Genomic DNA, 24,030 nt, shown 5'->3' on the forward strand with positions numbered 1-24,030 from the left:
AACATATCCCATGCTTAAAGTTGTGGCTTTGCTTTAATTCATGTTCCCACTTCAGAGGCCCATCAGCACCTTTGTTATATTCGCATCATTATTACATGTATCTATTCATACTACTGTGTGTTTATACTTAAGCACAGAAAACTTCCTTTTGTTAATAATTCATTATTTTTTATATTAATTTTCGTTTTGTGCCAACGTACACATTCAAGCTGGGATGTTGGTTGTACTCGGATGCTTTTTTTAAAGCAAGAGGACTTACATTGGACAGCGATCAGATTGTATTTATTTTTATTTTATTACATTGAACGTCACATCGAGTCATGAAGATCAGAAACGGTTTTAACAACTAGAATATATAACTATTTAACATATATAGCGTCTCTAAAGAATAAATGCGGCCCAAACATTCCCTGTGAATCCGTGTGTGTATGCTCGTCTTTCACTTTTTTAAAACGTGATTTCATTTAAATGTAATAATTACATAGCTTATCTTTACATATGCTGTATTCCAGCACTCCAATTTTAAATCCATCAATTGGTAATTGGTAATGACTTCTGTTTTAATTAGTGCTTAAAACATGTGTTAAGGTCAAGAGGGACAAACGAACCCGAATATATCCCGTATCAATATATCAATTGGCCTTAACTTAAAGTATCACACGCATTTATACTTTCCTAAAATAATATGAATCTGTCTTTCCTCGTTTTTTTTACGTCAGGTAATATTTAAAAAGCAGAGGCTATATTTCTTGTTTTCTATAATATATTAATATGCTTCTAAAAAGAACTGTCCAAACAACCACTTTTATGCACGCCTTACATCTCTTTAAGAAAATTCTAAATGCCCATCGTTTCGGGAATGTTTGACTTTTCTTCTTACGTGAATATAAATATTGTACAGGCTGCTCGGTCATATTAACATATAGCTCAGCTCTCGTGAAAATATGAAGTATATGTATTTGGCGCTCGCGTAAGCAAACAAACATCAGAGCGAATCAGATTCAAGTTCATCTGTCACGTGACTTCATATAAAGTCGGAATCACATCACCCGCACGTTTCATTTGATGGACTTGTCTCGTGCTCTTCCTTCTGCTATTAAAGCGGCCGATTGATTACAGCTGAGGATGACACGGTGTTTCATATTCAGAGTGGAACACGCGCTCCAACATCAGCTGTAATTATGGCATCAAACTGATTGAGAACATTGTTAAGCCGGTTTGTTAACACAACGACACACACCTGTTTGTTCAAAACATAACTGTCAAAAGTCCAATAAGTAAATGACTGTTATAAAAAAACGTCCATCATGTCACGGTATGCTGCTATGCCAACGCTTGGAATACATATTGTAATAGTTGTAATAAGAACAATAAACGTAATTGTTGTACAATAAGGGAAAATGGGCTTAGAATGAAACGAAAAACAGGCACAGAGAGGCTCATAAGATGGGAAATACAACACACAAATAAGATTCAAATTCAAATAAAGTCAAATTCAAATAAGATTTTAAAAAAGACTATGCACAACAGAAGATGGAAAGAAGCCACTTATTTATATTACTACTATTAAAAACATCCATCATCAATACACACTGCAGCAGCATCGTGGGGTCTCCGTTCGCCAGGGGTGGAGAAAACAAGTATGTATGTCAAATAAAATCATAAGAAAAAAAAGTTTGATAATTAGAACAAAATAATTACTTAGTCAATATTTTGTAGACAACATAATCATATTAATAATGACAAATGACGCCAAAATCCAGAGGCACCGATGCCTGGAGTGATTTGAACACCCCACCTCATTCCGTTTTGCATCAGAAAGCCATTGAACGCAACGCAGCAGTTAAATGTGTCGGCGGCTTGAAACAAACACGCTGGAAACATTGGGCCTGAAACGCTTGAAGACTTTTGAAGCTTTTACTTTGGCCCTGCATGGTGACCCTGAGGGCCTTTTGACACCTGCAGAACGATCATAATATAAATATGTATTATTATGTGAAAGTGCTGCGAACAAAGCAAAACGTGTCTTTAAAAAAAGACGCCAACAATTAACGGTCTGAATTACAATCTGAATCCGATTCAAAACATCTGCATCCAAAAGCGCTATTCAGCTCTTATTTCAGTGTCAGTTTCATATCTCCACAAAAACATTGTATTATTGGTTATTATATATATATATATATATATATATCCATCCATCCATTTTCAATACCGCTTATCCTCATTAGGGTCGCGGGGGCGCTGGAGCCTATCCCAGCTGACATAGGGCGAAGGCAGGGGACACCCTGGACAGGCCGCCAGTATATATATATATTAAGCGGCATATATAAAAAGCAGCACATTTTTGGGAATTATTGATGCAATAACATATATTCATTTTGACTCTATGCAAAATCATGTGAATCCAGATTCTTAAAATGTCTTCTAATCATCTGAAATACCTTCTTCTTCTTTTTGTTCAAAGTGCAACTCTTTTTTTTTGTACGCGGTGGTCTTGAGTTCTCAATTGCATCCACAAGTTCCACATGCAAGTCTCCAAATACACACACACACCACCATCATCATCATCATCATCATCATCATCATCATCATCATGGTTAATTGGTATGCAGATTATGACGGGTTGGCCCAAACAACAGAGCTGAGGTTGGCAAAAAGAGTCCCAGCGACAAGGAAGAGAAACACAAGCACATTGTTTTGTTTTTTTAGAAATGCATTTCTCACCATTGTCGGTGTGGTCCACGTTGTGTGTGCGTGTGTGTGTGTGTGTGTGCGTGTGTGTGTGTGTGTGTGTGTGTGTGTGTGAGGAGGCCTCTGCTGGAGGACCAAGGCTCTATCCACGTGCACATCCTCCCTCCTGGGCTTTGGAGTCGGCACAGCAAACGACTTCCGACATAAATTGCAATCAGAAGGGACGAGTCAGCCACCAGGAATCCGCAGATTCCAACAGCCACATTCACTCGGAGCAATTGAATCATTAAATTGGAGGTGGGGGTCTTTTGTGTGGTGGCACGATATGGCGCTCCGGCACGAGCAATGGGAGGTTGACCCCAATTTTTTTTTGGAGAGCGGGTGTTTGTGGAGTCAAAAGGTCCGCGCTTAGACAGAGCCCAGGCTGGGGCTCTGGTAGTTCGGGTGGGGGTTCTCCTCGATTAAAGAGCCCCTGATTAATCGAACGTATGTGCCAAAACTGCACATGCGGCCGTATGATCCCAATTAGACTGAAACCCAACTCTGCGCAGACCCCGCTCCACATGGCGCTGCTGGTCCTCTCCTGTTTTCACTGGACGCTGCCAAACAACAGGCCTCTTTTCTCAAATATTATTATGATGATTATTATTATATTTCTTTGTTATTATCGTTCAACAGGCGTCTGATAGAAGCACAAGCAAAACGGGAGGAATATTTCAGAATATGTCTGCGTGCATCAAGCCAGTTTTACAGAAAGTGTTGGTGTGACGTCATGTGCTGTTTATTATTATTGGTAAATCGCTGTTATCATGAGGGCACCAGAACATCTCAAGATTAAAGTTCACATTTGTACCTTTTTAAAAAAGCACATATTTTCTCATCTTCCACTGCATGCAGCCATGTCGATAGTTTGGGTTTTATACATTAAGATTTTCTGATATTTGGCTGCAAGATTTCTGGTGAATTCTTTGTTGGAATGTAAGTAAGTACTGTAGTGCAAATTTAGTCTCTTTTTTTTCATTCAACTCCCAGTTAAAATATTTTTTTAATGCAAAAAAACCATGTCATGGTTCCAGCTGCACTGGTATGAAGATTTGCTGCGTTTCCTTTTAAATAATTGAAATGTATTTTAATAATCGGGACAGTTTATAAAAAAGAAAAGAATATTGTTAAGGTGTGATGTCATTTCTCATTGTTTTCAGAACAATCAATGGAGAAAATACTCAACTTATTACTCCATGATGTCAATAATAATAAGTTGCAGTCCTATAATGTATCATCAATATAACAGCCACATAGAGTATACATTTTGCTTTTCATACTTTTATAGGCTACATTTTCCTGATTGTACGTATACATTCTTCAACATTTTCAGTGCAGAACCTTTACTTAACTATTTTTACAGTGTGGTATTTGTACTTTATAGATACTTCTCCCACCACTGGATGAACGGAATTCTGTTTTGTGTTGTCGAAGGTGGCGCTAGTTTATTGAGAATTTGGGAGTATTTACTACTCGAACACAGTATCAACTGACTGTTGAGGGCCTTAAAGCTTCCCTAATCAATATTCTTATATTAACAATAACTAAGTTGACTCGTAGTAATGTACCTGCAGCTCTACGGAGCCATTTAGTGTTCCTCGGCTCATTGTGTAGTTTTTCTGTCCCTCGACTTTACTGTTTTGGTTCACTCTCGAGGTTCTCTTTAACCAACAGCAGGCAACTGTTCTAATGGACAAAGCCTATCGTATGCTACCTGCTCAGCACCAAACAACAGACAGAAACAGTTAGAAACTAGCCGATGAAGAAAATGTCTTTCCTGAAGAGTCAGGACTTGTTGGAGACCAAAGCAGAGCTGAAACACACACAGTAGGTTCAGAAGGTCGTTATCATCTATTCACATGGACAACTGATTTCGTCATCAGAGGATGCATGCAAAGATGCTATTCGGCCTTCTCGCTACAAGTAGTGTAGCGATCTACAGAGCATTTGTGGAACGCTTCCTCAAAGCAGACAGTAAATACAGAGCTACTATTAGTCCGTGATGTCCGCAGTTGTCTTCAACCTAACTAAGTATTGTGCCCCAAACCTTGAGTTGATTTCTTTTAATTTGCAGTGTTGAGTTTCCCTTTCACTCAATGTGATAGGTGCAGTTTGGCCCATTTGAAGCATTAGCGTAGTCGTGATAACCTGATAACGCTCATTCAATCGCCTGATGACGTTCAAAATGTGTGGCTAAGAGAGAAGAGAATATTTCACTTATATTCACAAGCACAACTGTAGGCCACAACAACTTTATAGGTGATAGAAGGTCAGTATTATGTTGCTTGCTTGTTCTGCTTCCAAAATAAATGATTAATGCCATAAGGTGGGTCCTGTGTTATTACCTGAACTGACGGCCATGTGTTCCTGTATATAATTTAGTTTTAAGAACCCTTTTATTTTGTCCAATATGTTATCTGAGTTTAAATAAGTGCGAAGAACAGGTGCCCAGTATCTTATATTTGCCCAAGGGGCCCACTAGCATGGTGACTCTGGCAATGGTGGTGCTCAAAACTGTAGAAAATTACATTTAAAAAGGACAGAATCGTCTCTGTTTATTACTTCCTTTTTTCCCTGTGAAAGGTTATTTTTGGGGAGTTTTTCCTGATCCGATGTGAGGTCCTGGGACAGGGATGTCGTATAGGCAAATTTGTAATTTGTGATATTGGGCTATACAAAATAAACTGAATTGAATGTAATATTACTCTGGAATATCCAGACCTCACTGTGATTTGTGTTAACAGGGATATTCAGTGGAAAGTAGTTCCAGTTAAAAGTGTTTTGGTGTGTAGAGAGGAAATGGCATTGGCATTGTACATTTCTGCAAACTACGGCTACGTGAAATTAACCTGTTTTTGCATTAGTAAAGCGTTTTGGTGTTTTGGTGTGAATGCAGCATTAGAGTTGTTCTTTAGTATTTTTGACTAACTTCAATCAACTTTCAAGTTTCATCCATTTTCTTGCCCAACCAATCATTTCACAAAGCTAACCATAACCACGTGGCAAGTGCGTTCCTGTCAGTGTGATAATAGGCCCACATTTCTGGCCCCTGTGTTGCAAAGACAATACAAAATGGCTAAATACCAGACTTTATGTGAGAAGGTATATTTTTTTAGCTAAGCATTTCATCCAGGACTAACCTGAACGCATCAAGCTGCCAACCAATTAGATTCTTCCAAAGCGCAGGTATGATTTAGCAACACTTCTCTTCGTAACACGGTCTTGATGTAAATATGCACTGTGACTAAAAATCATTGAATGATTCATTTCTACAGTAATTCTCCATTTGGCGTGATAATCAATTATCCCGACAATCAGCTGCAGCCACATTAACCCATGACACGTTCACAGACTGCGCTTTATAAATAGCTCAGTGAGACTCCCATTCATTACGGGGCTGAACTCTCAGCACTCTGACGGGCACATGAAGTGAACCGCGGAGCAACATTTGCAGTTTGAAGCGATGGGGAATAAAAGCCCTCACTGTTTCCCTCCCTGCGACAACTTGTGCCAGTGAGTGGGCACTCACCCAGGGCTGCAGTTCAAATAAATACTATTTTCATGTGTACTCAGACTTCAGAGTCACGTTTTATAATTCAGAGGGACCAGAATTAACATTCTAGTTGCCATATATATCATTTGTTTATGTTTCTTTCCTCCAAAAAAGACACCCCTGGGTATAAGACCTATTATCACACATGCAAAGTTGGTCTGAAATGTAAAATTATAGCGATAACACTGGTAATATTATCATTGTTATGATCATCAAGCCCTCTGAGGCAAATGTGTAATTTGTGATTTTGGGCTGTACAAAATAAACTGAATTTAATTGAAACTGAATCATGGGAACCATTATGATCCATTATATTTTTATATTCTTGCATTAATTTGGCATTCAGCAGTCTCTTCACTGGACTACATTTCCCATAAATCCCTTTTCTGTCTCGCGTTGTACTCACATTGTATTCTTTATTTTCTCATGATGACGTTTAAAGGGTCCGTTCACCAACCACATATTTTCTTCCTTGCCTTTTTAGGTATTTAGCCACGCAGATATTTCCACTGCTACCCCAATACACGTGACGGACATTCACTCAACGTGTTCTGTTGGACCCCCACTGGGCTCTTTGACAGCATTGTTCCATCTGCTTCTGTGGAAATGCAGGAATGGTGCTCGCATGGCAAACATAAAGGTACATCCAACACGGCCAGTAGCAGAATGCCATTACTGTGAAGCTGCTGTTCTTCTGAGGTCACCACAGGATCAGGAGACACTGGATCCGAAAAGGGAGATGACGCATATAGCAGGTTTATTTGCTTTTTCTTCAAGTACATCAGAATCATTTGAAAGAAATCTAGGAAATGTTAAAAAAAAGTCATATAAATATATGTAAATATATATATATATATATATATATATATATAAAAAGTCATATAAATATATGTAAATATATATATATATATATATATATATATGTATATATATACATATATATGTGAATATATGTATTTATATATATATATATATATATATATATATATATATATAAATATAATATAATATAATATATAATGTCATTAAGAGGCTGTTTTACCTTTTTATTTCCTCATCAGAAGAAGGAAATCCAAGTTTCAACTCGTAATCATAATAACTAGTGGTATTTTCACATTACACATTGCTCCTTCAACAACTTGGATAGATGTTATGTTCAGCAATCTCAGTCTACCAAAATTATCTGGGTTTGTTTTTAAGGGAAGACGAGGTGAATAGGGTGTAACACTTAACTAATATATATCGTCATTTTTTCTGAACATTTATGTTTAAATAAGCACATGAGCCATTACTTTATCAAATGTGCACAAATGCACCTTCATTTCCCAAATGGAAACCTGATCATTAGATAAAGCCAGCGTTAAAAAAGTGTTTCATTTTGTTGACATATAAGAGTCAGAGGTTTTTACAGAGGGATATTTTGGATATTTCTTTGTTTCGCTCCATAAAAAGGCAAAAACTAAACAAATCCCTTTGTAAACTCCTTCAGAATATAGAGAGGAATACATGTGATGTGTTTAAGTGCTTCTAAAGTAATTCCTGGCTCAGAGTCTGAGAAACAACTCATTTAGAAAACATGTATTAAAATCAATCCATATTATTGAAGAAACTATGAATATGGTTGGAAATGTTAACTCATAGATATCACCATGAAACCTCCCCAGTTGATTACTGACATTAAGACGATTATTATTTGTATTAAAAGTGTTCCTACATTTAATAGTTGTATATGTAAACAAAGCATTATCTATTGATAACCTTTGGTGAATTTAGGAGAAATTTACAAACGCAAATAGATAAATTGGTAATATAAACATCTAAAAGTGGATGTTTTCTTTCCACAAATCTGAAAGACAACATGGAAGCAAATAGCCCAAAATCTCTGAATTGACCCGTGAGATAGTAGTTTTTTCATCAGTACAGAAACAGGTTAGTAGTAAAACAACATTTATATACAAGAAAATATCACAGGATTTACCCACTAATGCTGTTGCTGCCTAGTCAACAAAAATAAATGGGAATTTTCATAGTAGTAAACTGGTCCATCATCATCACAATGCACTCAGACTCATTTCCAGACCTAATGGAGATAGTGTTAAAGTAAAGTTTCCTCTCGCAGGTGTCAGGTGATTTCCTGGGGCTCAGATCACAGCTCCCCGTCTCGCAGCTAATGGGAGAAGGCATTAGAGGACATAAACAAGAGCACATCAGCCCGTCGGTTTCCTCCAGTGTCCCGATGCTCCCTCTCAGCCCCTCCACCCCTCCGCGAGCACAGTTTGCAGGAAATGTCAGCCGGCGTGATTGATTTGAGATGAGCGATTCCCTGACTTCATGCTTGTATAAAGCAAGACAGCTGTTGGGGAGAAATCAAATTCCTGCAGGAGCTGGAGAGACATGTTTTTTCCATCTGTTTAACGGAGTCGTTGCCTTTCGTTGGACGAGTAAATAATAAAAACATGGCCAAGATGTGGCAGGAGGTCAGTGAATACCCTCATTATATAGCAATTACAGCACAAAACCCCCTTTCCCTTTCAAAATCCGACTTGAAAGGCAATCCCACTTTCTCTGGCTTTTCAAAAGTAAGACATGACAAGGCGGCCATCTATCGTTGGTAACGACTTCAAGATTCATGTTACCCAGGGTGCATAGCTAAAGGATTTATCCAGTCGTTCATTCATTTTAGTGAAAGATTCCTCTTTAGCTTACTCTTCTGAACGCAACCGAATCTTTTACCTCTTCAGCCCCAAACATATTCTTTCTCGCTTAACATTTGTGGTAGTTAGACATGCACATTGTTTTTTTTCCACAGGTTATTGCGCCATGAAAATTATTTTCATTGCCCGTTTCTGCAAAACACGGGATACGTTCAACATGGAAGCTTTGCTTTCAGTCAGAGCTAGTGATGCAGTATATTGAGCGATGTGGTTTAAATGGTAAATGGATCCTTTGACTGTATAGCTTGTTCTGACCCCTCAAAGCGCTTTAACACTATACTTGTTCAGTCACCCATTCAATCCCATTCATACTAACAGGGCAACCAAGCAGGATGTCACCTGCCCATAAGGACTATCTAACCATAGATACCCATTCATGGACCGCAGGAACAGCCAGCGGGAGCAATTTAGGTTTAAGTGTCTTGCCTGAGGACGTGGACTAGCGGAGCCATAGGATTGATTGAAGGACCACCGCTCTACCACTGAGCCACAGTGTAATAACAAGAATGACAAGCAGGAAAGTCCACAGAGGGTGAGGGGGTCAAACAAACACAGGACTTTCAGGCAGGAGACAGTTGTGAAACCAGAAGTAAACGTTGACGTTGTATAGCAATAACGATGAAAATGAATGCGCTGTATTTTGGTTGATATCCCCAGAAATATATTTGTACTTAATCCCCGAAATCATGAACCAGGAAGTATAAAGGTCGCAAAAAACCAGGGAGGTGAGTGAGGGTCTTTCAGCCCTGACTGTGCCGGTCGGAGTGGATTGACACCTGGTCTTTCACCCAGGAGGCCGTTGCTCTTGCCCACTGTGAAACAAGGGCACTCTACTTAAGTAATGCCACTTATTTGAACCCTAGCACCAATCTAGTAAGGTTCATTTGAAAAGATTCTGCATGTAACGAGTGGAAATTGACACGTGTTGCTGGACTTGAAATGAGGAGCAACTTTTTGGTACGATATCATACGAACCGTTGACTGATACGTTGCTTGTTGCGCAAGAAAGTCTGCTACGGGCAAGTTTGTTTACGCTGGTTACGTTGTTACGGTTGTTGCTTGCGCTACATTTTTACATTATTATTTTCACTAGGGTTCTAGTGGTCTGAGATTTTCACAGAACCATAACCATCTTGGAAAACACCACGATTTCCAGGTATTAAACTTTTATTATCATTATAATTATTATAACTTTTATTATCAGTTACAATGATCCTTAGAGGATTGAGGACAACATTATAATAAACAGAACTATAACATGTTATATAACTGAAGCATGTTAGTTTACATATTACCAGCACTATAGCATGTGAAATGACCTACAAAATATAAAATAGCTGTGATCTTTTAAAACAACATCCTATGATTATTAACACTCAACATGTCGTGCAGGAGAGCAGCGGTGCAGCCAGACTATTCTCGCCTGTACCATAAACTCACTTGCGTCGTTTTTTATCAATGCTATTTATAAGCAAATGGAAATTGTAATACTGTGGTATAATACTGTGATACCGTTGTGACCATATTTGACCCCAAACCATAATGTGTTGTTTAATTTCACAACATTTAAAACGTTGACATTTCTGCGCGCGTGATACTAAGCTGATATCAAACACATTCATGAAACGTTCAGAAACGTCAACATTAAACGGCGTCCCCATGCAGAAAACGCCAAAAGCTAACAATTCTTACTCTGACGACCTGGTTGACCTGTTACACAAATCTCACTAAAACACTGAGGCTTCTTCTCAACACTTCAATTTGTCACGCACTCTTCACATTGCTTCCAAAAGAGCTGTTTGGACAGATCCTTCACTGCGGACTTCTTATCACTGCACGCCTGTGTGGAAACAGCTTCATTTCTCATGGAAGGCCTCCGTGACTCATTGCGGATGTGCTCTGTGTTCGTATTTGTCTTCTTATTTAGATGTGGCTGATAGCCTTAAGCATTTCTGCCCTGGCAAGAGGGTGGAAAGCAGCTGGGCAGGGGCCGCGCAAAGGCACTGGGCCTTAAGTGATGGAGATTATGAAAACAGATGAAACTCAAGGAGCGGAAACTTAGTTTGAACAGCAACAGAAACACTGTGAGAAAACATTAGGGCCTTTAGAGCTACTGACTGCTGATTCTTATCATTTCGCATGATTTACCAGGTGACTCCCAAAGCTAAACAGAACATGTTTAGTTCAGAGGTTATTATCTGAAGTTATGTTATTATGTGAAGTATTGGTAGTTGAGGTCGGTGTGCTCTGTACAAACAGGGGAATCAGCAGAAGCTGCTTTAAAGCACCACTTGATCCTCTGAAGGGTTGTTTTCTAGTTTAAGAATCTGTCACAGTTTCACGTGGCTCTGACATTATGAATAAGAAAGCAGTTTGAGTTTGGGGTTAGGGCTGTAACTGATTATTTTTGGACATCAATTGCTTGTTTTTGTCCAAAAATGGACAATAATAGAAAGTGGAGAAAATCCATCCCATCTGAGAAGCTAGAAGCTTTACATGTTCATCTCCTCTGGATTATTACAACATGAGGTTTTAGTTTTGTATTGCTGCTATTGGTTATGATAAGCATACCGATTTGAGACAAACCTCCAGGTTAGTCAAACTTATTTGGAAGAGAGAAAACAAAGGCAAGCGGTAAGATTATTACTGAAACTGTAAACACCCATCACAGTTTATAGAACAACTTCCTGGTTCCACTCTGACTTATTGTACTTGTGCACGCACACAGTGCACCGATGAATTATTACCGTATCTCCACAAGGGATCCTGGGAGGAGATTATGTGTTCACTCGCGTGCATCTGAGTATGTCTGCCTGTCTGTCTGTCTGTCTGTCTGTCTGTCTGTCTGTCTGTCTGTCTGTCCACATCTAAACTCGCATACTACTGGACCCATCTGCCAAATATATGTTTTGTCTCATTTATGACTGTATGGTTGCAGGGATTTACACTTATTGAAAGATATATTTTATTGACTCATCACTCCTTTTAACTGGTCGGTGAGTGCCGGAACTGCGTCAGTTTGGAATTTTGTTTGTTTCCAGATATGCACGATGAATGAGACTTGAAACTAAAGATTGACAATGTTTATTGAGGCAACAAGTGAGAAGTCGGGTAATTTTCTCATTGACTTCTATACAAGTAAACATAGTTTAATCTATATTGAGAAGTTATTTGCTTAATCATCGTTTTGTGCCACTACCAGACAGTAAAATTAGTGCAATATCAATTAGACAAAAACATGATTTTAAAAAGTCTCCATCCCAAGTGGAAATCTCGCCCTTATTTCTTGTTTTGCTATCTAAATGTCTTATAACTTCATAGGAAAGTGTATGAAAGATTGTTTATTTGTTAAATTCTCCATTGCTCCTTGAACATTGGACTTTCTGCCTTCCATGTTTTTCCCCTGCATCGGATAACCGTGATCATTAATACATTGTTAGAGGAAATGTGTATAAATGGACAAATGATTCCCCTTAGACCAATCACAAACGAGTACAATGAATGTTTTCACCGTTTACAAAATTATGACAGCTTGACTGCAGCTGCATCATATTATTGCAATTATCCGTAATTCTAAATCCATTAAACGAAGATCAAAGGCGAAGCATAAAGCAGAAAAACACAATGACGTTTTGTTCAGGGTATTGTTTCAGCCGTAGCGCTACAATACATCACAAACAATAGTTCTACAAGTGACATCATGAACCATTAGAGACAAACATGGATGGAGTTTCGTCCTTTTTGTCCCCGGCCTCTAGTTTGTGGTTGTAATGTTTCATAAGGCTGCGATTATCCTTGAGGTCACAACAGGTCATTTTATACAGTGACGTCAAGTTTAAAAAAATGGTCTCAATATGTGAAATGGCTACTATAGGGAGTAACATCATCACACATGAATACAATTGGGCTCAATGAGTCCACAAAAGTCTCAGCCTTCCAGACAGTAATATCGGCCCGGTCGCAGAAGATTAAAAAGTGTGCATCGCTGCAGTTTCCCAATCCATGTTGTCTGGATATTTATTTGAACAAGACATGCACAATACAATTATACTCCATAATTTCCGGCAATTGCTTTTAATGTTACAACCTTCTGTGGTGTGTCCAATCCTCTCTCCTTTGGATTGATTGCGGGCTGTTGGAATATTTAGCGTGGATTAAAATAGCAGAAGGCCTTCTGTGTTTGTCGACTGGAAGACGCGGCCGTAGTAATCTCCCAGATGTGCCTCACATGGCTCTGGAATCACTGGAGAGGCTTCCAGTGTATGTGGATTTCAGTGAAGACAATCAGAAACTCCTGGCACAGGGACTGTAAGTAATTCTATGATGGCCTTGGAGACGGTAACAAGAGGTGACAGTTATAATCACCGTTGTATAGCCGTGATTCCTTAACATGGATGTAAAAGATGTGCATGGAAAACATGTTGGACATGACTTGGACGACGGTGGAGGACCTAATCTCCTATCCAGCCTCCTATCTGCTCAAGCTTTATGATTTATTCCTCCGTACATCAAATTTAGTGAGGCCGTCCTGCCACAATGAGCAACAGCAAATGTACAATAACACCATGTGTTTACGATCGAAAGGACAGCGCCCTCTAGTGGCGAGACGCAAAGGAGGAAGTGAGCCACAAAGTCCACATCGGGAGGGAGGAGAGGTGGCTGGGTCAACAAACTTTAACTTTGAAGATTAACACAGGACACCGCGTTTTGTTTCTATTTCCAACCTGTTGTCTTTCCCAACTGTCACATGTGGATGCTTCGGCAGGACCCCTTGGCGTCACTAATTACCTCGTGCCTAGGTTTGGGTTAAAATACATAAAGTATTTACGGAACTTAAAATAAGTCAACTGTTGACTTTTATTTTTCCATGGCACACCAACTGCGGTCTCTAGGGTCAAAGTCCTGTATTTGTTTGATCCTTCCATCCAGCCCGTCCTCCTTCCTTCACTGGCTCTTTATACTCGGCTGTAGCTCATGAGGAGGGTGGTCGTCCTGTAACCACAAGGTTCCTGGTTTGATCCCCGCTCTCCCCATAGTTGCATGTCTAAGTGTCCTTGAGCAAGACACTGGCCCCCCAGCTGCTCCCCGCGTGCTTCAGCGCAGCCCATTGCTCCTTAATAACTAAGGATGGGTCGAATGTGAGATTAATACAAGTGTACATTATTATTAAGTACGGAAGTTACATGACAAATGAGCAAACATTCCCTTCTGGTTTTACATGGGACACAAACAGTGGTCTCCTCGGTGAACGTTTTTAGACTCTGACCTCCACGCTATGTGGACTTTGACATTCTTTATAGCGCGCCACTTGTATTGGTTCACGATTACATTAGAAACAATTAAATGGCTTATGTACAAATCATTTCCTTTCGTGGTCATTTGGTTGTTGAACAAAAGCTTGCATTGGTCTCACTATTGATTGTCAGTAGCTTTCAATTGCTACATAAACATGCTTAATAGACACACATACACATGAATGGCTACGTATGAAGACTGGACCAATTTTTGTTTTAGAAAAACTTTCTTGATGGCATAATGCCAACTGCTCTTTAATGTAGTACTTCTAGGGTAACTGCAGAAGCAAAATAGTTTCACTGCAGAAAATGAAGGAATGAAAGTTGAAGGTTTTTGCTGCCAAATCGTATTTCAAAACTTTCGTCATGACAGTTCACATATTAAAACCCCCCCAAAAAGTATTGTTCGAAGGCCACCCAGGCCACCATGACACATTATTTAAGTGTTACTTTGCTCCAGTCATATCAAGAGGTGGGCATTCAATCAATACCCCTCCCCTTCTACTCAATGCCCCCCTCCCCCCTCGCCTCGCCTGCCGCAAGATTGACCAAATACCACTGCAGCCGCCAAGAATATCTCACCCGAGCCATACACGGACTCATGTCTCAACGAAGAAGAAGAAGAAGAAGAAAAAAAACCTGTCTAACAGTTTGGCGCGTAAATTGGCAAAAGATTCATGACCTGTTAACGCACTCTGGGGGGGGCAGAGGCAGATATGCCAGCGCATCCCATTAAAAGCCCCGGGACAGCGTGCATTAAGGAGCTGGCTCTCTTAAACATACCGATCAAAATATTAATGGTGCGCTATAAACACTGTGCCTGTATCTGACAGTGATTTACTTTACAGAGACCTTAATCCGAGAGCGCGCCGCGGCTCTTCTCATTAGCGGTGGCCTTTAGCTCACACTCCCGGGTGACACACACAGGTGGACGCCGAACCCCGGACTGACTATTGTGTTTATGTTATCTTTTTCATAAGCTCTGTTTGAAATTTGTCAAACTGCATCACTGTTTAACTATGTGCCAGTCAAACTTCCCACTGCCAGATGGGTGCCTTTTTGCTAACCTTGCCCAAGGCTGCTCCGCCACACAGTGTTTCCACCCTCCCTATCGCTCTCTTCTTTTTCCTCTCCGCCGTTCCCTTTCTTTCTGTTTCCCTCCTAAGCACCGCCAGCTCTGTCAAAAAAAAAAAGGGCCACCGATGTCTCTAATTTCCTTTTAAATGAAAGCGGCATGCTGGCTATGAATGAAAGTCCTCGTGACTGCGGACGAGCGGCAACGCTACGGCGTAAAACGTTTTGCGGTCACAAAGCAGTGGCACACAGAGTTAAGTTATGTAGGGTGTTAATGTTTATGGAAACAGGGAGGGGGCAAACCTTGACAGAAAACAAACCCGGTAATTAACTGCAATTTAGATTTAGCAACGGGACCCCACACACACACACACACACACACACACACACACACACACACACACACACACACACACACACACACACGTACACACACTGAAAGAAAGCAGCTCAGCCTCTGTACACGCTCCTCAACTCGCCTGCATGGGTGAAGTGTGTGTGTGTGTGTGCGTGTGTGTGTGTGTGTGTGTGTGTGTGTGTGCGGGGGGAGTTGGTCTTATTCAAGTGTTTTCTTTAATGTTTTAACGTATTCACTACCTCTGCATAAACCTTACTGTTGTGTTTGAGAAATGTGAATGTCCATTCATTACACATCAAAACAAAACATTCCGGAGACTTACTTGTGTTGCGTAAAATTACTACAAATATCAATTTTATTATTTTGTGTTAAAGGTACTTTATTGTTGTGAAATGTGCTTTAAGTACCGATTTACCTCACGACAATAAAGTGACATTCACAGAAATGAATGCCGGCTTTGTTTTCACTGTATAATTGGTTTACACAACTTGAAGAAAAAGTCTGGTGATGTTCCATGTTTGACTTAAAGTTACAGTGGTTAACTTAAATAAAAATACATTTCTGTCAGTAGAACATGTCAGGATATCGTGATTTTTGCGAATGCCATTAAAATCACTAAAGGAAAGCAGAGGATCTTTTTGTTTTGCTAGAATATCTGTCTCATGTACTTCTGTCAGGATATAGTGACACTTTGAGCAAATATGTAAACAGAAATATTATAGTTACTGACTGTAGCTTTAATGTAATCAAGTATCAAATATTTTCTTCAAAGCCTTATATATCATATTCCTCTGTGCAATAAAACTCCACTGCCAATACAAACACATCAGTGAGCACCACCGGCTGGCATACTACACTGCCAAGCTGTTTCATGAAGGAGTTTTTAAAATTATATTTGTAATAAATCTTTAAATTCGTGATTGAAGATTTTCTTTGTCTCCAGTTGGAACCAATAGCCAAAATGTAAGCCTAGACACGATAGGGAAGTCAGAAAATATTATTAGTCATTGTTGGTTTTGGTGCTTTAATGGGTTTTGATAATTAAAAATAAATATTCAATTGATTAAAACCAATGGTGAATTGAGACCGTAGAAAAATACGTACAAATACTTTGTACAGCTTTAGAAATTGTACATTTAAAAAATGTTAAGTGTAGTTCCTGGAACATGCAAAAAACACTGATATAGTCCTTTAAAAGGTTTTACTTTGACTGTATTAGTAAAGGTTAAAGCCAAAATGGTGGTAGACTTTAGTCACAATGGCCGACAAATTCCCAAGCTCCAAGATGTATTAATAAACTGAAATATGAATGTAGAGCTCTGACTGTATAGGCTCATTATTCAGGTCACTCATCTGACTATTTTTTAGGCTTATGTATTTTAGGAAAAAACAAGAAGGAAAAATGTTCCCGTCACTCACAATTAAGGAAAAAAGTATATTCATAAGACTTTTATAAACAAGCTAATATACATGGGTAATCCCATAACTGTGTTGAATCTATGTGTTATTTAAGTTGAGCCGGGGACAGTTGAACTGAAATGTCGTTGCCTTGGCCTCTACGGCCACACAGTTTTAGGAAACTGTGAAGGGAGCTGTTCGAACAGATGTAAGGCAGAGTGAGTCAGGAATCTGTTTTGAACAATCATCCAAAAGATTAAGGATGTTAAAAGCCATTGCGGGGCTTTGTTTTGACAAGCTAAAAATGTTCCTCCAGCCTAATATTTACAGCAGACAAGCATCTTCGCACTGGACACTAGAGCGGTGGATGAGCTCCGTAAGTGCTCTGCATCAATTTAGCCAGCTAATGTCCAAGTTGGATTGTGAGCCGCGCTCTTGTCATCGAATGCCGTAAATACGGCGAAATCTAATGTGTTTCTGTGTTGCCTTCTTCTTCTGTTATTGTAAGCGCTGTTGGATGTAATGATAGAGAGGTCCAGCTGGCCCTATCAGCCTCAGCTCCCAATCTAAACACGATGATATAGTGCAGGTGTCCGCCGCTGCCTCCCCTGGCACCTCGGTGGAAAACATTAGATCGGAGCAGGGCTTCCTTTATAGCTTTTAAATGGAGGCGCAGGTCAAGGGCTCCCATCCAAGGGCCCCCGATCTATACCGTGACCCCCCCACAGTCCGCCTACTTCGGCCTGGAACAGGGAGATGGAGGCGTAAACCAGACGCTGACCGATGACCCTCCTGCCAAACTACCTGCACCTACAAAGGAAGCCTCTGATGGATGGCGGTGGAAGATTGCTCTCGCCGCATGTTTGTATATAAGAGTTTCCCAGCTGCTTCTTGCCTTCTAAGTACGCGGCAACTGAGGGTTTTTCTAGTTCGAAACAAATTAAAACCCCCAAGGGCTTCGTGCGAATTAATTTAAACACAACCCGTTTTGGTCGAATCCAAAACTAGGAACCTAGAGGTGCAAAATAGTTTTGTTCATTCACATGGCCTCTGCTGAGTAACAAGCTAACGTTATTAGGTGTTAGCATTAGCCATACATATACCCATGCTTTGTCTGAGTGTGCTGTTGGATCGAAAAGGCTTCCGCACATTACTTCTCAGACGGTTTGGTTTAGTGATGATCCGTTAGCGAAGACAACTTGAGCCTAGTGGGAACCGGGCACTAGGCTAATGCCGTTCCCCACCATGCTAGTGTTGTCCTAGCTAATTTCTCAGATTGAGAAATCTATTTGAACAGAATATCTCTCATATTTGTATTTTCAATTCCCATTCAAGAGAAGAATAGTTTGAGTTTGGAGTGAAAAGTGTCAGCTGGGTGTCAAGGCTATGTACCAGCTCTTAAAGAAACTACCTCCTTCTGTCTTACTGGAATTAACGAGCGCAGATTTGTATTAATTTTTTGCAACGTTCTACTGCAGATGGAGCGGTCCGTGGGCGGCTTTTATGAGTAACGGCATGCTGATGCAGTTGAAGTTCACATTTTTGCCAAATGGCATGCAGAAGTGTGACAAATTGCATCTTATTAAGGAAACTCACTGAAAGGTTGTGGAAAAGAAAATGGGAGACATAATTGAGAAAAGGACATTTCTTTTCACCTAAAACCTTTCATTAACTGTCTAATATTTCCAACTCAGAGACGAGGCCGTTTCTCGCCACAATGTTGAGAGTTGTTAATGTCCATTCAAGATGACGAAGCGGCATTCCCAAACAATAAATCCAATCAGGTTTTGCTCTGCCTCATCAGGTTTCACCAAATGTATCCGTGGCATAATTCATCAGACATTCATACCTTTCAATAAGACATTTGGCACCATCTGTCAAAGTCATACGCTGAGACATTTTCCACGTCTTCGGCTCGAACACCAGGAGGATTAGCGTCACAGCCAGGGCACTCAAATGAAGGAGGGTATTGAACAAAATAGTATTTAATTACATTGATTGAATGTTACCTAGGTACATTTACTCAAGTAATGTACTTTAGTTAAATGTTGAAGTACGTGAACTTTGCTCAACCTTCACTTTATGCCAATTCATTACATTTTAAAAGGGAATATGGTACTTTTTTCTCGGTTTTTGCATGAAGTTCTACTTATACAGATATATTTGTATACATATGTATACAAATACATATATATATATATGTATATATATATATATATATATATATATATGTATATGTATATATATATATATATATATATATATATATATATATATATATATATATATATATATATATATATATGTATAACTTAAATGGTTGCCGGCATGTTCCAGACAAAATACTGTTTATATCAAAGGAGTCTAGTGGCTTCGAAGACTGACTGAGAACTGTCTGATGGTGAGGTAAAGCGGTGAAAATATAAAGAATATCATGTACACTTAAACTGGCAGATTTTTTTAGGTGGGTCTTTTTTTAGGTGTCGTTTAGGCCACCGTCCACAGCCGCATTACCTCGCCACCAGACCAGGCCCTATCTGAAGCAGTTAATTGCTTCTCTTCAAAGCTACAAAACTCCATTGCCAAATTCATTGCAGAACACAGGAGATTACATACTCACCCTTTCAGTGATTTCCAAACAAGTGTTGACTCATCAGCTAGTGCTAGCGTTCACATTATTCACAACTTCATAGATTAGCTTGCTTTGGTAATACATCACAGTTTTTTGCTTAACGACTGATTTCCATTTGCAAAATAACAGAAAATAACAAAGCTGAAATCGTCCTCAAAGTAAAGGATATGAATACTTCCTCCACCACTGATTAATACACTCAGTAATTATTAATCATAAATGTGACTCATTAGATTTTTAGACCATGAAATTGCACCGTGAAAGAAAACCTATTGCCATGTGTGTGTTAAGAGCCCCAGCTTAGTCCAATGTAATCACTCCTCAGTATTTTCTGCAGAATGTCACTTTGTTAATCACAACGGCATTTAGGTAATGGAATAAATATCAGGCTACAGTTTATAAAACAAAATAACACAGGGCCACACACAGATACGACGCATACTTTGCGTCTGAAACAGTATGTTTTGTCTCCCGCACTAATCACCACTGTGATCCCTTTGTAATTGTAATTGTGCGCGTTGAAGTCATCGGGAACAAAATGTAATATTTCACAGTGATGTTATGATAGCCTAATTCCTCCGGTCCGCCCCGGGCCTGTGAAACGCAGCATAAGTTGACATGCGAGTACAAACAGGGGAGCCGATCGCAGGTGTTAAAACACTGCATTGAGCACGGGGTAATTTTGACATGTTTTTGTTTCATTAACACTGTATTAATCCATCTGAGCGTCCAGTACACCTGTGCTGTGAACCCGGGACGCGTTCCTCTACACTGGAGCATTCCTCAGTGACAGCCCCACTTGTCACGCCTCTCTGTCTCCACGTCCCCACCTGTGGTAGTCACAACAATTGTACCCCCCTCCCACTTCTCCGGCCCAAACAGCCCACCTCTGCCTGACTCAACCGTGTTATTTTGACAGACGGTGTGTAAAAAAACAGCTGCTGGAAGTGTACGGCAAAAAAGGTTGCCCAAGTGTTGGCTGACACAATCAAAACGCAATCCATTAAGAGCTCCGGGATGATAGCAGCGGCGGTTTGTAACTCAGCAGCTTTGTTAATGGGCTGTCTTAATGTTCACTGTGAGCTGATGTCATGGCACGCCAGTTGAGCCTCAATGCGCAAGCAAGGAATGCCTTCTGTCGTGACATGCAGTGATTACAGCACGCGGGATCGTTTTATTATCACGTCTCAGTGACTCACTTGAATGTGCCTCATAAAGGTTTGGAGTGAGAAGTGACAACTCGGATGAAAGAACTGGCACCTCTAAAGTGTTTCTATACCGCTCCGGGAGCACCGAAACTAATTTCTACTCACGTTTTTTTCTGATTGAAGATAAGGAATGTGATTATTGATGTGTGGCTGTTTTTTTAAAAAGGTTTTTAAAAAGGTTTTTAAAAAAAGAGCTGAAAGGGAAGCCAACATAACAGTAACTTACTGGACAATCAGAATGAGCAAAAACATAATGTCTTCCATGGCCATGAGGTTGAGAACATATACATCATTAATGTCAATATTATTCTGAAATGTATGCAATTAATAATTCTTTGACTTGACAAAACGACAATCCATGCAAATCTTAACATGTTTGAATTCAACAGCTGACGAGGCTAAAAACCTAGCGGCACTCCATCAACACGAGCTAATACAACCTTTTATCCTACTAAATGGTGTTCCCATACAACCCAACTGCTGCAATATACTTATACTCTTCTACATTACAGAGGACAATATTGTACTTTTCACTTTACTATATATATTTGATAACTATGGTTTACGGTTCCTTATTGTATTTCAATTTTACATATAAAATTCACATCAGTTTCTAAAATATGCTAATTTGTTATGGATGAAATGACCCAACAGTTGATGACCCGGCTATTTATTGTCACTAACTTGTTCATGCATCATAAATAGTAATCCAATCGTATTATACATTTTTTTCTGATAATACTTTACATTGTTACTTTTACTGAAGCCAAGTCCCTTAGTCCCTCTTCCACCTCCTTCTCCCAATGACCTTGTTGCTTTAAGTAAATGAGAAAATTCCTTATATATAACATATACGTATATGATGGGAAAATGAGTGGTTAGTCCAATAACGTACCCTGACAATCTGTTGCACAACAAGCTACCTACTTGTTGCTTTCCACCACTGTACAGAAAGATGCACATTCGTTGGCAATAAGCTCCCCCTGTGTCTCGTGTGTTTATTGTGTCAGTATCATAGCAATGAGGCCGCATACGGCTTTCGGGAGGCTCACTTGTGGCGGCTGAGTGACGTGAACCCTCGTTGGCCCCTCTTAAGAGAGGACATGCTGATTAGGTAATCACCTGTGTACACAAAGCCCTGCGCGCTCCTCTCCCTCCACATCCTCTCTGACAGACATGAGCGGGACGACACGGTTCTGCATTCACACCCCTTTTCATCGCTCTGTGGATAATAGCTTTGCTGCAGGCCTGCGAGATGGTAAAACATATTTACCGTCTCGACAGGTGAGGTCTGGCCTGCTCTATTGTACACTTGGTGGGGGGAGAAGAAAAAACCCGGTCACGATGAAAAGTTAATCTTTTAATGCAAGCCAGGTAGAGGCTTATTATCGGCTTTGGATCCTGAACCTGAAGTGGCTCATGAGCTTTTCCTCTGCCACTACAGGACAGGATAATAGAAAAGACGTTTTTATGAATTATAAAAACGTATATATGTTTGTCCTTCCATTTTCTTCTTCCATGCTTTTACACAGCATTTATTGTTTGTGTACTACGTCATTATTATCCGCTTGGCTCTGTTATTAATAGTAGAAATACAGTGTTGTGTCAAACCGCTGGACACAAATGTTATCTCAGGGTGCGCGCGGCCCTCCGTTTGCCGATCCATGAAACTCTGTCCTAATTAGCTAAGCGCCGCTAACAGATGAGCCGGTCCGGTAAGGAGAGATGGGGCCCCCGGGTGGACCGGCTGGCCTCGGAGGCCTGATGTGGCTCAGGCCTGTCAGTGCTCGGCAAATTGATTCAGTGGCACGCTCCGCGCCGAATAAAAGAGTGGCGGGGTGGGGGGTGGTCGAGAGACTGGCGCTCCATTCATTAATCACTGAGGTAAACAGGCCATCCAGTGACACCTGGCCGGGTTAATGCCCGGGACCCTGGAGTAATTACCACTCCCCCGCCTCCCCAGTCGGGGCCCCGTACAGCCACTCACATGAAAGCCTGTGATTATAAAGGAAATGGGAATTAGCAGAAACATTTCAGAAAGGCGGTCCTCAGTTCACCGGTTGTGTGTGTGTGGGGGAAGGGAAGCGGAGGGGGGGGGGGGGGTGGGGGGGGGTGGGGGGGGTGGGGGGGGGGCTGCATAAGAAGAGGGAGGAGGGGGGAAAAGTTGGTGGAGATGTGGGCTGATTGGAGTTTCCCCCACGGGGCATGAGGGGGGTGGTGGGGCGCAGGGGTCAGGCCCACACCAAATTAGTAGTGTCTGTTATTTGAAACCAAAATAAAGCAGGAGCAGCAGCAAATGATTTCCCCAATGCTGCAGTGCCTTTCTGGGCCCTCCTTGTTGAAAATTACCGAGAGGCCACGTCGCAATTAGTGGTTTGTTTCTTTTAGACTGAAATATGGCCATAATTCATAGCTTTCAACTCATTCCATTGGGGAAGATGTATTGGCTGGCCTAACTGGGCAGGTAATTGTAACACATGATATGGCAATTTGTTACCCAAGCAGTGAGTACACAAGGCATTTTGCATGGACGCACATAATGCTGCGTTGGTATTGTGGTGAATAAAAGCCATTTGTTCCCCAATAGGGTGTAATCGAAGAGTTCTTACTCGTCTATTCATTAGGAGATATGAGGCGAAACACTCGGAATGCTTCCAGTAAGTGTCTTAAACGTCAAAATGAGCCTGGTTGGAACATAGCTTACATTTCCTCTTCAGCAAATGTTCTCCAGAGCTTTGGCACGGCCGAGGCCCTCGTCAACGTTTTGTTTTTTATAAAAACAATTTTTTGAAACCAGACTAGTATCGGTTACTCGATTACAATAGCGATCATAAAACATTATTTGATAATTCTGGATGTTTTTCTGCACGCTTGGCGTCCTCCAGGTACTATGTTTCCTGGAGATTAGCGAGCTAATCTTCTCCCAATGACTCATTACGCTCCGTATATGTAATAATTGCCGTGTGAAGTAATGATCTAAATACAAGTGGTTCCACTCATAACCACTCTTTAATTTTTCCAGAATGTTGACCTAGCCTTGGCAGCGCTCGGGTCTTTTGCCAAAGT

This window comes from Cyclopterus lumpus, chromosome 5 (assembly GCF_009769545.1).
Source record: "Cyclopterus lumpus isolate fCycLum1 chromosome 5, fCycLum1.pri, whole genome shotgun sequence".
In the NCBI taxonomy this organism is placed as follows: Eukaryota; Metazoa; Chordata; class Actinopteri; order Perciformes; family Cyclopteridae; genus Cyclopterus; species Cyclopterus lumpus.